Source organism: Apium graveolens, chromosome 8, assembly GCF_009905375.1.
Source record: "Apium graveolens cultivar Ventura chromosome 8, ASM990537v1, whole genome shotgun sequence".
NCBI lineage: Eukaryota > Viridiplantae > Streptophyta > Magnoliopsida > Apiales > Apiaceae > Apium > Apium graveolens.
Genome location: NC_133654.1, coordinates 192,571,517 through 192,580,609, shown reverse-complemented (window position 1 = coordinate 192,580,609; position 9,093 = coordinate 192,571,517).

The following is a 9,093-nucleotide window of genomic DNA, read 5'->3' as shown; positions in this document are numbered from 1 at the left end:
TCATCATCAGTATCTTTATCTTTCAACTGAACAGAGTCAGGTGTACATTTTCTGACAGCTATCTTCTCCCCCTTTTTGGCATCAGTACTTGAAAGAAGAGAAAATATAGCATCCAGTTTATCATCCATTGAAGAAACTTTGTCTTCCAAGGAAGAAAATTGAGTATCCATGCTTTATTGAGATTGAACCACAGCTTTAACAACCTTTTTCACACTTTTGAGTTCAGTTGAAGTAAGTGGATTAATCATAAATTCATCAATCTTGTTCTGTAAATTAGCATGAGATGTCTTCATATCAGCAAGTTCAGAGAGAATTCCTTTCACAGAGATGGTAGAGGCCTTGAGATGCAATATAAGGTCAGGGTCTTGAAGTCCATCATATGCCCTGTGAATATGTTGCAACCAACAGCTGAGGAGATAGAAGTATGTGCATCTCTCAATGCAAAATCCCATTCAGTCTTTCAAAAATGCTCAGCATCAGCATTGTAATAAGAAGGATCAGCATTGAAATATGAAGAAGAACCAACATTAGACTTCTTAGATACATCATTAGCAATCTTAAGCTGAGCTGTGTTAGAATCATCATGATTACTATCTTCATCAGAATCAGAGCTAGACAGACCCTCAGAAGAGTTTGCAAAGCTAGGCATAATTGTTTTGCCCTTAAGAGGATCCTTAATAATGAGTGTCTTTTGCTGATGAGATCCTGAAATATAAAACAAAGTAACACCTGAATCTCTCTTTTCTTTTCAAGTGATCTCATCACTTCTCACACAATATATTACTTTGAAGAGTAATATGTTTCTCACATAATAAGGTTTATAAGCAAAGGAAAACTTATAAAATTCTTTTCTCAAACTACCTCTCCTTTTGCCAGTACATGAGACTGTTACTCAAAATTTAATTTTCTCACAGAGTATTTTCACACAGTCTCACAGAAAAGCACAATCACATATTTTGCAAAGAAATAAGAGATGACTGAGAGGAGTAGTATGCTTCTCATATAAATAGAGGTAACCTCAAATAAGAGACTATTTATAATCATACAAACATGAAGAGCAACAGAGGAAAGTAAGCAATACCTGAAGGTGAGTCCTCAAATGGAAGTGATGATAGCGGCGGAACAAACAACGCATCGGGATGATTTGACAAGCTAGTTAGCAGCAAAGAGTCATCAGTAGAAACTACTTGAATGCATAGTTGATCAACATCAGGATTTGTTGTAGCATCAGGATTTAATTTTTCAGGAGAACGAACTAGGCCAGCATCAGTACTTTGAACTGATGGTTCTTGTGGGGCCTGAGGAATATGAGTTGCTTCAGTAAGAAGTGATGAAGGTTCTTGTGTACTCTCCTCTAATAACTGTATCAACCTTTGACAATACATCCTGATGAGTCTTCTTTTCTTGTAGCAGTTGTTCAGAGTCTGCAAGAGGATCACCTTGAGCAAAATCAACAATTATTTGTGCAACCTCTTTGTCTGCATCTTCCCTTTGAGAAGATGGTTCTTGTGTGACTAGATGTGTCTCAGTTGCTAAATCCCTTTGAGACCTAGGTTCTTGTGGACTAACATCCATAGTAGAAGACTGACTCTTTTTCTTCTTCCTGATGTATCTAACCACATCTTCATCTTTTCTTTTCAACTTTCACTTGTCAGTTTTCTTGAGCACAACAGTTTCTTTGATTATTGAAATCTGTTTGATCATAGCACTAGCATCAGTAGGTGGCTCCTTAGTTCCAGTTGTGTCAACAGAGGCATCAGGAATTGCAACTGTTGATTTCTTTGTCTTCAACCTTGGCCCAATGGGCATCTGATCATCAGAGTTAGAATCATCTTGCATGATCGGCCTTCTTTTCCTGACTGGAAAAATTTCTTCTTTCTTCTCACTCTCACTCAGTGAGGCCTGTCGAGCTCTCTGTTTAGATTGAACAGATTTCTTAACCAGCCTTTTCTTTAGTACAACTGATGCCTTTTGAAAGACATCAGAGGAGGCCTATTTAGGAGCTAAGTTGGAGTTCTGCTTAGTAGAAGAAATGCTCGGGTTAGAAACAAGAGGGGTAGTGTCTTGTTCCACAGCATCAGGAATTTTAACAGAGGTGCCGGCATCAGGATTTGCAGGCACTTGTGAATGAGTAGGTCTATTTCTCAATAGATTTTGCCTGACCTCCTGAGGCAGGAAGGGAAGTCCTGAAAACTTATTCTTTTTTATCTCTTTTGATATGATCTGTAATAGCCTTCTCAGAAATTTGAAATACAGGAAGCAATTCATCATCATCAAATTTAACATTAGGGCATAGAAAATTAAAAACCAGTTGAAGAAATCTAGTATACCCTATTACACCTAATAAATCTGTTCTCCTAGAAATTATGAATTGATGAATGGTATTACCATAGTCAAAATTACTAGAATAGAGAAGATAATACCCAATTTTCAGAGAAGCGGATGGAAGAGCATCAAAATTTGTTGTCTTATTCAAGAAACATCTGCTGATGCAATCAAAGAAGAAATTCCATTCTCCCTTTAACTTTTTTCTTTTCAATTTCCCAATTGTTGTGATGTTACCTTTGTAGTTCAGAGTTCTGAGCATATCAAACAGCTACTCAGTTGCATAATTGTCAGGAGCACCATCACAGGCAGGAAATCTTAATGCTTGAACGAGAACATCTGCATCAACTTCATACCAGTATCCCTTAAATTCAAAAGAGAAACCATTATTTGTTGCATTAACTAGAGATGTATCCCATACCTGCATTACAGCTCTATATGATACCTTAGTAGGATTTGTGAGAGCATATCCAATCGACATTGGAGTAAGAAATCCTGTATATCATGAAACGATTGAGGAAACTGCTGATGTGTAAGTGGAGCCAAGTAGTTATTAGTTCCAAAAGTGTTGCCATGAATAATAGTGGTTTGACTGAAGAAGGGTGAAATCTCATAAGATGACATGATTTTCGTAAGTGTTGAGAAAAGATGTTCGTTAGATGTGAATAGTGAGGCTGTGTGTGTATGACAATATGTGTCACAGAGGTTCTTGCGCAAATATAAGTTTGCAAGGCTTTGTTGTATTTAACACACTCGGAGAAGGAATCTTAGTGAATTAGACTTCTCACAGAGGATAATTACTGAAGAATTGGAGTGGAAAGTGGAGTAATGTGCGGAATCAGAATCAAAGGACGCACTGCTCTTTTATTAAATCGCTGTGTGACTTTGTTCAACAGTTTATCCACTTTTAAACAATAACAAAGAAGATAATCACTTTTTCAACATTAAGCAATTCATAAATCATTTGTCAATAATTTTCTAAATTAAAACAAGCTAACCTGTCATCAGTATTTGGTACCTCTTATCTGTCAGGATTTGACATCGTCAGGATTTGTCGATTCAAATTCATCAGTGTTTGTCAAAACAACTAAAACTTATCAGAAAACCATAATTTTAATCTCAAGAATCATCAAAAGATAGATGTTAATAGTGTGATGTAGAGATTAACAGGCTACAAAAGAAAACGAGCACATGCGTACACAACTAAAGATCATAGATTAGGTCTTGCAAGCAAAATAAATAAAATTTCATTAATAATTCAAGATAGTACATTTCATGAAATTTTCGATTACATGCATGGATGATTACAAGAAAATCCTAGTCTAAGAGAAGAACATCAACAACCTTTGTTTAAGAAGCCTGACAAAGCTGATGGTGAAGAGAAACCGTCGGAGGATGTTCAGTGCTTCTTCCTACTTTCGACAAAGAGAACAGCAAGACGAATGATTCTCTCTTGTTGTCGAAGAGTGTAGAGGTGAAGATCTTTTTGGAATCCTAGAAGATCATTTTTGATGACTTCTGAAAGTTGAATCCAGATGTCGTTTGAGATGGTATTGATGTGGTGTGGAGTTTGTATTCCATCACGAAAGATAGTCACAATATTAGTGAAATGGTTATAAAACCAGTTGAAATGCGCCATCGTTTGAGAAGAAAGGGATATGAGAAAAAATAGTGAGGAGAGTATTTTGTGTTTAGGAAGAGATGATTGGACTGAATGAGAATGATGTTTTAAATAACCGAGGGAATATCAAGGGACTAGGAGACTGATTGATTATTAAGTGTAGAGTTAACTTAATGATTTAACCAAAAGATATCTTATTAATGCGCGTCTCCCTAGACTGATTTGCGATGATGACAATGATATATATTCATACATGCACATTTAGAAAATAAATTTACTTAATTTATCATGCATATAATAAAATACATTAAAAAATTCCCATCTTAATATCTTGAATAGTATTTAGAATATATCAGGACTTGAACAATATACATCAGGATTTGATCAAATATAAATTTAAAAGAATTTATTTGTCCCAACTAACCATACCAAGTTCATTGACAAGCTTTGTAAATGTTGCTTCAGGTAATGGTTTCATGAAAATGTCAGCCAACTGCTGATCAGTAGGAACAAAATGAAGCTCAATCGTTCCTTCCATGACATGCTCTCTTATAAAGTGATATCTGATGCTGATATGTTTGGTAAGAGAGTGTTGCACTGGGTTTCCTGTTATAGCAATAGCACTTTGATTATCACAATAAATAGGAATTTTAGAAAATGATAATCCATAGTCCATGAGCTCGTTTCTCATCCATAACAACTGAGCACAACAACTCCAAGCTGCAATATATTCAGCCTCAGTAGTTGAAGTAGAAATAGATTTCTGATTCTTACTGAACCATGAGACTAAACTGCCTCCCAGAAACTGACAGCTCCTAGATGTACTTCTCATGTCTATCTTGCAGCCAACAAAGTCAATGTCTGAATATCCACATAATTGAAAGTCAGCTTCCCTTGCATACCAGAGACCAAGTGATACAGTACCTTTGAGGTATCTGAAGATTCTCTTTACTGCAATAAGATGTGGCTCCCTTGGATTTGCCTGAATTCTTGCACACAGACAGGTGGCAAACATAATGTCTGGCCTACTAGCTGTTAGGTACAAAAGAGAACCAATCATACCTCTGTAGCTTCTGACATCAACTGCTTTTCCTTCATGTGGATCAAGCTTTGTAGCAGTTGCCATAGGGGTAGTTGCAGTTGTACTCTCTTGCATATTAAACCTTTTCAATAGATTCTTTATATACTTTGACTGATTAATGTAGATACCATTATCAGTCTGTTTAATTTGCAATCCCAAGAAGTAACTCATCTATCCCATCATGCTCATTTGATATCATGATTGCATCAACTTTGAGAACTTATCACATATTTTTTGATTAGTTGATCCAAAAATGATATCATCCACATAAATTTGAACTAAAAGCAAATCTTTACCTTGATTCAGATAAAATATAGTTTTATCTATTGTACCTCTTTTGAATCCACTTTCCAGTAGAAACTGAGCTAGGGTCTCATACCATGCCCTAGGTGCTTGCTTTAGTCCATTGAGTGCTTTGTTAAGTCTATAAACATAATCAGGATGTTTAGGATCCACAAAACCTAGTGGCTGTTCAACATTAACTTTCTCTTCAAGTTCTCCATTGAGAAATGCACTTTTGACATCCATCTGAAAGACTTTAAATTTCTTGTGTGCAACATATGCCAAGAAAATTCTGATTCCTTCCAGCCTAGCAACATGAGCAAATATTTCATCATAGTCAATGCCTTCCTGTTGAGAATATCCTTTAGCCACCAATATTGCCTTGTTTCTGATAATTATTCCATCAGAATCAGTATTATTTCTGAAGACCCACTTTGTGCCCACAATTGACCTGTTCTTTGGTCTAGGCACCGACTTCCAAACTTCATTTCTTTTGAACTCATTCAACTCTTCTTGCATAGCTATAAACCAATCTGCATCCTTAAGTGCATCTTCTGCTTTCTTTGGCTCTTCTTTTGAAAGTAGATTGTCATACAAACATTCATTTTGAGTTGCACACCTTATCTTTACACCTTCACCAGGATTTCCAATATTCAGATCAGGAGTATGATCTTTAGTCCATTTTCTGGCACTAGGAAGTGTCCTTCTGGAGCTAGATACTCCCCCTGAATTGTATACCTCATCAAATGCATTTGAGGCTCCCCCTGAATCTGTGCTGTTATCTCCTAATGAAGTCTTGGGACTTGAATCATGTCCATCTGATATTGAATCAGCATTTGGATTCTGAATGACCAGATTGAGAAGAACCTTGCGTTAATTCTTCAGTGTTAGTACCATCAGTTGAACCTTGTTGTTTCTCCCCCTCAACATATGCAGGTTCATTAGTATAATGATCATCTTCAAAATCCGAAGGAGTATCACGATTTGGATTATTAGGATTTGACAGTTCATTAGGGTTCGATCCACATTCCAATAATGCATTTTCATTTGCAAAGATTAGACTTTCATGAGAGTTCTCTTCAAAACCAGGAATCTTCTTATCAGCAAAAGATATATTTATAGAGATAACTGCAGTATTTGTTCTCAGATTGAAAACCCTGTATGCTCTTGATGGTGAATAACCAACAAAGATTCCTTCATCAGCTTTTGATTCAAACTTCCCTAGCTGATCAGTATGAGTTCTCAAAATAAAGCACTTACATCCAAATATGTAACACCCCCAAATTCGGGGTCGGGGATTTGGGTTGTCACGAGTTCCATTTCCTTTATCAATACTTAATCTTAACAGTCAACCAACTACTGAGTACTGTGACCCCACAAGAGACACACACACACACCACAAGTTATAGTCTCAGAGATGAATATCAAAAATAACACAAGTTATTTTATTCCACAATTATAAACCGTTACACCTTAAAAGGGTTTCTGAATAAATTTACATTTCTTTGCCATTATTACAATTCATAAAGATACATAAGTCTGGTACATCAAAAGTTGAAAGCCTAGCCTATTGGCAGTTCCTACCTCAGCTACAGCGACATCAACACCTATAGGAAACTGCGGAACGTTTCCTATCCGCTCACAAATTGGGAGCTTGGTCCTGTTCATCTTGTTTGTCTGTTGTTGTGTGATGAAAGAAGAAAGCAAGGGTGAGCAACAAGCCCACCGAAATAATATGTATAATAATTAACAATATATGAGCACTCTCATAGTACTCATGAAAGTCTTGGTCAAGAAGAAATGAACCAAGTTGATATCTTAACGCGACCAAGTCGCAAAATATTCAGTATATATATATACCTATATACTTTTCACAATCTTTGAAATCCTCTGACATGTATAATATACACAGAGTTCCAGTTTATAAATGTATAAAAATATCGTTGCAAGGTGATCTCATATATCTAACCTTGTCTCAACGTTTTTCTGAAAATCTTTGACATGCACAAGATAATCATTTACTAGATATAAGTTTAAAAGATGAAGTTACAAGATACTCCAATATACTTATATCTTTTCCGAATACTACTTGAACTACCACCGTTCAATGTATAAATAGTTCATCCCATAGATTAAGCTACAAGACAAAACTTGTATAGAATCAATCTTTGAAATATCATCAAAATGAAATGAAGTTACGAGATACTTCATTTGATGAAAACATCATTTTGAAAACTCGACCCTGCCAACACTCAACAATCGCCCAGCCATAGCCTTTCTATCGAAGTGCTCTGGGTAGTGTTGCAGAAATATCCAATTGGATGATGAACTCATTACGGGAGTTTGCCGCGCCAGGAAGACCACTCACGATGATCAGTCGCAGTAGTGCAACCCCACCATTTTCTACATGTAGAGGAGAACTTGTCGGATTTACTTGTCAACCGAACACTGGACTCCTAAGTAATGGACCGTCTTAACGGAACTTCCAGGCCATTTGGGCCAATATAATAAGGCTGGGCCGGCGCCACTCGACCACCTATGCCACTCCTAGTTCAGATGAAATCCATGACTTTGAAACGTAAAGCTTGTCCCCCCTTTCCCCAAGTAGAAACTTGTTGATACGGTTCCACCAAGAAGTCGTATCTAGTTGGAAAGGAAAACTCACCGATATTTCCCAGGCGGTGCCTGTTAATGGATTAACTTGTTCCAAGAATTTTACTTCCCGAGTGTTGGGTAAGTAATCAAAAACTCTTTTATCAAAACAACAACCTTGTTGCGAATATAAAATACACCACAGAGCCGGATCCCTCAGGTTTTGAGCGAGTATTTAAATCCCCTTCGAAAGGAAGATCTTAAATATAAAAAAATGAGTTTTTGGATCCGCCCTAACCTTTAAAAATTATTTTGAAGACTCGAAAACATTTTTAAGAATGTTTGGAGTAATGCTGATTTAATAAAATAAATCAGTCTCGATATATTAGAAAATATCTGAATATTAATATTTAAATAATATTCCCATAAGGGTGATCCTTATAAAAATAATCGAGGTAGGAGTTTTAAAACTCATAATTGAAATGAATATTAAATAACCAAGGATATACTTATACGAAAGTAGGATCTTTATTTGAATAATCAAAAGTGAGTTTGATTATCGACACATTATTCTTTAATAAAATAAAGAATAATAATTAGTAAATAATCGGAGTCATAAGTCCTCGAATGAATATTCAAATAATAATATTCATTAAATAAAATAAACGGAGTCATATGTCCTCGAATGAATATTCAAAATAATATTAATTAATAAAATAGAGGGAGTCATAAGCCCTCGAATGAATATTCAAAATAATATTTATTAATAAAATAAAGTTATCGAATAAACCTTATTCGATTCATAGTTTTGAAAACTATATATATATAAATATATATATAATATGCTCGGGAACATCGACTCCCGGTTTTAGAAAATGTTCACCTTTGGGTCCCCTATACTAAGGGTATACGCAACTACTGCTTATCTCTAGCATAGGTATTATGCAACTTATAAGCAATTGAATCAACAATATATATCAAGATTACGAAACACACATGTATATATACCATATCACATGCTCCAATATATCGCAAGATTTGCTAATTAACCACCATGCATCTATCACAAGATAATGCATATACATATGTATACATCACAACAACAGTATAACGGGTAGAAAACTTGGCTGAGTGTTCCCGGATAGACTTAAGCTTAGAGTGGGTCCGATAACCTATGAACAACAACATAAGT